This window comes from Pollicipes pollicipes, unplaced genomic scaffold, assembly GCF_011947565.3.
Source record: "Pollicipes pollicipes isolate AB1234 unplaced genomic scaffold, Ppol_2.1 Scaffold_4295;HRSCAF=5057_pilon_pilon_pilon, whole genome shotgun sequence".
Lineage (NCBI taxonomy): Eukaryota > Metazoa > Arthropoda > Thecostraca > Pollicipedomorpha > Pollicipedidae > Pollicipes > Pollicipes pollicipes.
This window is the reverse complement of record NW_023596461.1, coordinates 19,332,410-19,339,428: the sequence shown is the minus strand read 5'-3', so window position 1 is coordinate 19,339,428 and position 7,019 is coordinate 19,332,410. Positions and strand designations below refer to the sequence as shown.

The window sequence follows — 7,019 nt, the reverse complement described above, 5'->3', positions numbered from 1 at the left end:
AGAAGAAGGCGGTTCGAATGGTGTTGGCTCGCACGAGCACTGACGTTGTGACAGAAGTGCCGACAACATTGGTGACCACGACCACTGCATTTGAATGTCATAATGGCCATATACCAATGGTCGCATGCTACCTTTGCAAATCCATCCAATTTTCGTGCCAAGGTTTTGTGGGATGACAAAGTATTCACTACGAGATGTAGAATGAAAACTCATAGAGCAATGTTCTCAGTGCCAAAACTCCTCGGTTTAACACTGATTCCCTTCACCGTACTGACCAGCTTGTTGCCCAGTCTCGAAGGGCTGTCATCGGTCGGACGCGCATCATCCGCCGCTGTCACCTGCGGGTCGCCTCTGAGGTGACTCCACCCTCCCGTGACGGACGGGCCGTCACTGCCCGCCGCGTCGCCGCCCGCCGGGTGCCTTGGTCACTTCAGCGCGAGCTCTAATGGATTTCACACGCCAGCGTAATCACGACGGAGGATGCTCTTAGGCCGGCCTGGCTCTGTCCTAATGGTCTGCCCCATCTGAGAATCTCGTGGATAATCTGGGAATTGTTTGATAGGTTGAAATCATATTCGGATGAAAGCCGCGATGGATGTCGGGCAAGAGAACGTAAGAGATAAACAACCTGCCTAGGTACGAATACGTGAAGCGCGGTATGACAGACAATGGCGGTCCACTCACCAGCCACAATATGGACCGACATTTGGACTGACCTGTGTATGTGCGAGCTATTCTGACGTTCCGGGGCGTCCAGCGTGCGGTGGATATCAGCTGAAAGTCTGTGTTGTGTGTGATGTTCTCGGCTGACTCCCTTAATGAAAGGGGTCGGGTATTGGGCGACTTCAGGAAGAAAATTCGTGTTTCCCGCAGTCTCAGCCGCGAGTTGCATACACCGATCTGATAGAACCCTTCCACCACCAGTTGGGGTCGGCTGACCTGACCTGAGATGACCCGTTTGACCTCCATCAGGCCCAGACGTTTGACCGGGAAGCGAACTCCCGGCACATGGATGGGGTAGAAAGCCAACATCTTGCCTGTGATCACCATCGGTCGGGAGCTTGTGTCGGGGAACACCCGACATTTCCTCCTACGGCCCGCCTGGGTCAGGTCAGGACAGGTCAAACACGTCACAACCAGGGCCAGCGTTAGCCATCGTGCCGTAGCCATGTCGACGGCCGCAGCGGCTCTGTCCAGTCTGTCGCGTCGATCACAGGCCTGCGAAGGCCATCAAGTGTTCTTGTCGCTCGGACATGTGCTCCGGCCGGAATCTATGCCACCAAAACACAGAGCAAGGCTGCGTAAACACTGCACTGCCGGCTCAACGCTTGAGTGGCCGGAGGTGCTTGGCTCACCGCTTGTTTCGGTCCGCATCCAACACCACGGCCTCGCACAACTCTGCTATTGACGGCCGTTTAGATCGCACTCCAAAATAGGCCGCACCTCGAGAGGCCGGGCACCCCTATGTCGCTGAAGGCAGATGCTGCCGTAGCCTGGAGCACGTGAACAGCCGAGGCCTGGAGCAGGCGGCGGCAGAGCTGACCCTCGAGAGTGGTGGAGGGCGCCACCGTCACGCTCCAGTCTCCGGCGTCGACGAGCGGCAGGCCACTCCAGCCGTGCCCCGCGTCTCCTCCGGGGCCGACGGCTGGGAGAGGACGGGAGGGAGGGGGACTGAAGACGGCGGGGCGGTAGAGGACGGGAGTGACGACGGCGGAGGGAAGACGGCGGGAGCTAAGGATGACGGGAGGGAAGAGGGCGAAAGTTGTTGTCAGGAATGATACATCAAGGGAGGATAAAGCACAGGAACAGCAGGATAACAGATGGGCAAAGGTCGGAAACTAAATACGCTACAAGGCCTGCATATAGGGCAGGAACAGCGGGAGAGCTGATAAGCACAGGGTGGCGAGCAGGGAGGAAAGCACGGTAGGATCAGGGAAATACGACGCAAGAGAGAATGGAGGGAAAGGAAGTGGACACAGCATGAAGCAGAATGGACTGGCAAAAACTTTGCAAAGACGAGCAACAAATATCAGGCAATTGGTTCTGATAAAAAAACACCGCAAAAGTAAAAGCAGCATTACTAAAAAATATTGACGAAAAAAAACCTTATTCATTAATTTACAAACAAAACAGTAAAACACAATTTGCAATATGCAGTTACCTACGTTGTTTCGTAAAACCAGCGAAGAAAGAAGTATGAATGACAGAAATCCGTCCATTGAAAAAGCAGCTTTAATAAATAACTCTCAACTTAGTTAACTACTTTCGTCATTGCTGCCAATTAACGTGCGGGCTGCTGCAAGCCGGCCAGGGGCATACGCAACGTACGTGCTGCATGCTAGTGCTGACCGGGAATAAAGCTTTCCTCCACCATACGATAATGACGAAAATTGTGTAAAACTCATGCAGCTCATGAGTTTTATGAGCGTTCTGTGCGATATCTCTACAAGCAAACCAAGACACGCCACACCACCTTGCCGCTGCACATGGAGGCACGCCTCCCGCGAGCGTTGTCTGTCCTTCAGTGGTGAGCGAGCTGTTTTCTGACCACACAGCTTACTCCGTGCCGCTCCATCTCACTGGCCACGGCGTGTCAGTAGCCGATGGATGGGTCGAACACACCTCTCTCCTCTCCCTCCCCCCAGGACCAGGCGGGTAAGGACCGCTGATGCCCCTGCCAGCGCCCCTGTCCTCAGCCAGTCGCCGACTTTGGGCGTCGCCACCATGAAAGGGAGCGGTCACGGTTACAGGCCAAACCCAGCGCTCAGGGCCACTTCAGGGAAGGATGGGATACTAGTCGAGCATTAATCTAACTGCTTTATCTGGGTACTAGTGGAGGCCATGCGATGATGACATTTGATCGCTATAAATGTTCCGGACGTACCATTGCGCAAAGACTCTTCAGTCTCATAACAATGGTTCAGTCTTTGGTTCACGCATGAATTATTGCTTGCAAAAGCAATCGTTACGTTGCTTTATGTCTGCAGACTAGGTCTCGACCGATTAACTGTGTCAATAACTTAGATGAAGAAGATCGGGTAACACGTAAGGTTCGCACAATATTTCACAGCTAATAAGGCAAGCTAATAAGACAAGTGGCGGGGTTAGCCGATTCATAACACACTCCGGACGTAAGGGATTACGTGTTTGAAGCCCAAAGCTCGAGGCGAGGAAGACGCCATTACAGCACATCTGATTAAGGAATGTTTACGAAGATTTACGCGGAGGGGTGAATGCGTCACTCCACCCAACTGCTGGCGGCACAAAGAGCCTATACGGCGCCAGATCTAGTGTGCTGAACTGCTGAACAACAAACTATATGCTGAAAACCGTCGCCGTACGGAGCGGGGAAGATGATGAAAGTCGTAGAGAGATGGGAGATGACGAGAGCCGCGGAGGGAAAGACGATGATGACAGGAGCTCGTACAGGGTTTCCGCCATCTCGTAACTAACGCGACCCATGTGCGAACGGTCACCAGGCGCCACCCGTGGACTCCTGTCCATCCGGTCACCCGGGATCCCATGACCCGCTTGGCACACATAGGTGCCGGTGCCGGACCGTCACGCGAGCTTTCACCGCCGGGTGATGTGACACGGTCTGCCGGTGTGAAGGGGCCCACTGTCTGACAGTGAGCTGCTGGCACCGGCCGCTGTGACGGACACCGGCCGGCCAGGACAGGACCGTGACCTTGGCCTGACGGACGGCGGCCCGCCGTGTGCACGTCTGCTGACACTTGGTGACCTTTCGAGCTGACTGATCGGGCCAGTGCGTCGCCCAGCACGGTCGGAACGTGTCAGTGCCACGCCAACCGGACCCAGTATGGGGACTAGTGTGATCATTGTGTTGGCTCTGGCTGTAGTGGTGTGTCAAGCCGCTTCAACAAGACGAGGTGCGTATATCTGGTGTGAAGACCTGAACTTGAGCCACGCTCAGTCCGGCCCCATTTTTATTTAACTGCAGCGTTGGGGCCTTTTTCATGGTGCAATGACTTAAACATCACTGGCACCAACTTTGCAATTCACATGAGAAGAGCGGTTTGTTGCTTTTAACATACAAACATTTAACCCACATTTGATAATGCTCTTTCTTAGTCCTTCACAGGGTTTGTCTGGACGGTGAGAGGAAGACCGACGGTTGTAACCGGTGCTCCTGCTTGGGAGGCGCCTGGGCTTGCACCCTCAGAGCCTGCGTCGACCCCGCAGGTACGGGCCGGGGGGAGGGTGCACCGCTCTGTATCAGATGTGACGTCAGGAGTACCCCATGCTCTGTATGATAACAAGACGGTTAGTTCATTTTCTTTTTCTTATTCTCCCTTGCTCGTCCGCTCTTGCTCTTGTTCTATAATTCCCATTTATGTTCTCTTATTCTCCTTCTAGGTGGCATACCTTTCGTGGTTACGATCCCGTTCTCATTCCCACACTTGCGCTTGGTTCCGTTGCTGGACATCTTTGCTTTAGTGTCTTGTTTGGTAAGTGGAGAGCGTCCTCCCCAGTTTTGCATCTTCAGAGCACCTCACTCCTCGGGACGGAGATGATCAGATGTGTGTCCCCACCCCGGGCCAGCCGTCACCTGGTGTTCAATACAGACAACACGTTTCGCCACTGCTTTACATCTCTTATAAGCATCATCTGAACTTCGCATCACTGTTTGTGACTGTAGGCAGTCACATGTTTAGACCCAATGCTAGTCAAAAACTACTGGCCTGATCTCAGAACACAAACGTAAAATTAAACGGACTGTGTTCCAATCAACCGGTCGTAATGAGTTTCGCTAGATTAATATCACTGTTAGTCTCATATGTACAGAATCTCAGTCCTCTCACTGTTGCACATTTTGTTAACTGCAATTTGTTTTTTTAGATATATTTCCTGGATCGCTGCCATGCAAGCTGGCTCCCCACATCAAAGGGTGTTGAAGAATCTCGCCACGATGTCAAGAATACCTGCTTGACTAAACGAGGCAGAACAATTGTTGGTGAGTGAGCTTCAACTGCCTTTTGATTTGAACATCATTATCGTTCACGTTCTAAAGCAGCCTTGAGTCTATTTGCTTTTAGGAGTATACGATGCAAAATTTTTTTTTCGTGACATTTACAATATAATGTAGAATTATGCAGCAAGTAAGGACCTGCACCACGCACCTAATTTAAGATTGATCTTTTGTTATTTTTGTTTCAGGCTGATTAAAGAAAATGTCACGGCAACCAAGAGCCGTGTTCGTATGTGAAATTTTTACGTAGTTGTAAGCATTGTTATATACCTGAAAGACACTTCCTGGAACTTGAACCGCTCGCTCGTTGTTTGTGCGACTGAATTTGTTCAATGTCATTTGGAAATCTGTCAGCTGAGACCAATATAAATGGCATGCAGCATTGATGTGTGACTGACAAAAGACATCAAAGGATTTGAATTCAAGGAGTGAACAAGCACGCAAAAAACTGATGACATAGGCCTTTAATCGTCACACCATCGTCACTGGTCCTCAGCATTAAACAAACCTAGTATTTAAACGAAAATATTCTGCTGAAGTAGCCGAATGTGTGTATCTAAGGCTAAATCTATTTCTGAATACCTATAGTCCTTTACACAACAACAACAAACACTAAAACAACAATGATCCCCAGGCGTACACCAACACCTACTCCCCCGCCCTGCCGCCCTGAGCTTGTTGCACACACACAACCCGTCACTGGTCCTCAGCAGTATCCGACCATCAGCTCCTCCCGTCCTGCCGCCTTGAACACCAAACACCCCGTCACTGGTCCTCAGCGGTACACCACCACCCGCTCCTCCCGCCCTGCCGCTCTGAGCATTCCCGGCCGTCCGTCCTGACCGTTGTTCCTCTCGCCGGAGTCTGTCGGCCGGCGGGCCGTCGGAGATGGTATCGGGTGGCGGGACGGGGCTGAGTCCGGCCCGGCCCACCCCACACCCCGCGGCGGGGGCGCAGATCGGCCCGATAGTCAACACTAATTGGCCTGCCAGGCGGCAGAGTCGCTCACTGACCCGGGGATGAGGCACTGAAGAAGTACAGGACCAGGGCGACGGTGCACAGCTGTCCCCTAGGGAAAGAAGGTGGAGAGGTCAGGGAGGAACAGAGGCAGAGATTAGGGATTGAAGGAGCGACGGGGCAGAGGTAAAACTACGGGAAAGTGCTCACCTACGCATGCCAAAAAGAGTGAAAATCATGGACATTGAATTAGCTATCTAACTTACCAACCAAATGGGATATTCCTTAGCACAGGTTGCAGATTGCGTGACTCAAAATATGTTCACTTGATAAGGTGCCACTCGATTACTTTATCCAGTTTTATATGTTGACATTCCATCAAATATATATCCAACATTTCCATGATCATTTAGCTCATCCACACCGCATCGCGTATTTAAATGTGTGTCCCCGGTTCATTGCTTTGCTGGCAGACTACATCATCACAGGCATTGATGATCAGTATTGCTAAAAGTCTTGACACGCACTGCCTGGTCTCTGGCGCCTTGGTGTCTGAGCTCCGTGCGTGCGTGTGGCCGCCATCCGTACCTCACAGCGTCTGCTCTTAGAACTAATGCATGTTTATTCATTGCTCCTAAGGCTTAAATGCCTATACAATTGCGGCCCGTGTGAGGCGTTTTACGACGGTAGTACACAAATAAACATGTCAGCCCTGCTGGCCATACCACCCGCTTCCACAGAGCAGCGTGGTTTTCTCCAGTCCTTGCAGCAGCACAGGTCTGCTATGGCCATTGGGGCTCAGCTCTCAGCCGTGTTATTTACGGCTGCACGCTCGAACTGTTGGCCTGCCGGGGACAGTGCGGCCGGTAAATACGTCATCCCCAGCAGCAGGGTGGAGTCCGAGGGGCGTTGCACAATGCTGGCTGGCGAATAGGCCGCGGGAGCTTATGCGCATTATAGAGATCGCTGGCGGTGATTGCATTCAGGCTGAAGCGCGTACCGTCTGGGTGCCATTAACGTGCCACACGAGGCCAGAGGGGCGCCTTAACCCGGATCATTCGTCCCGCTAACC

General features: G+C 52.3%; 1 long non-coding RNA gene across 1 annotated transcript; it reads left to right on the top strand.

The window, feature by feature from the left end:
* Positions 1-3,775: 3,775 nt before the first annotated feature.
* On the top strand, positions 3,776-5,394 carry LOC119097428 (uncharacterized). Its single transcript, XR_005094147.1, has 4 exons — positions 3,776-3,890; positions 4,093-4,203; positions 4,861-4,975; positions 5,179-5,394. It is a non-coding gene; the product is annotated as an uncharacterized LOC119097428 (long non-coding RNA).
* The last annotated feature ends 1,625 nt before the right edge of the window (positions 5,395-7,019 follow it).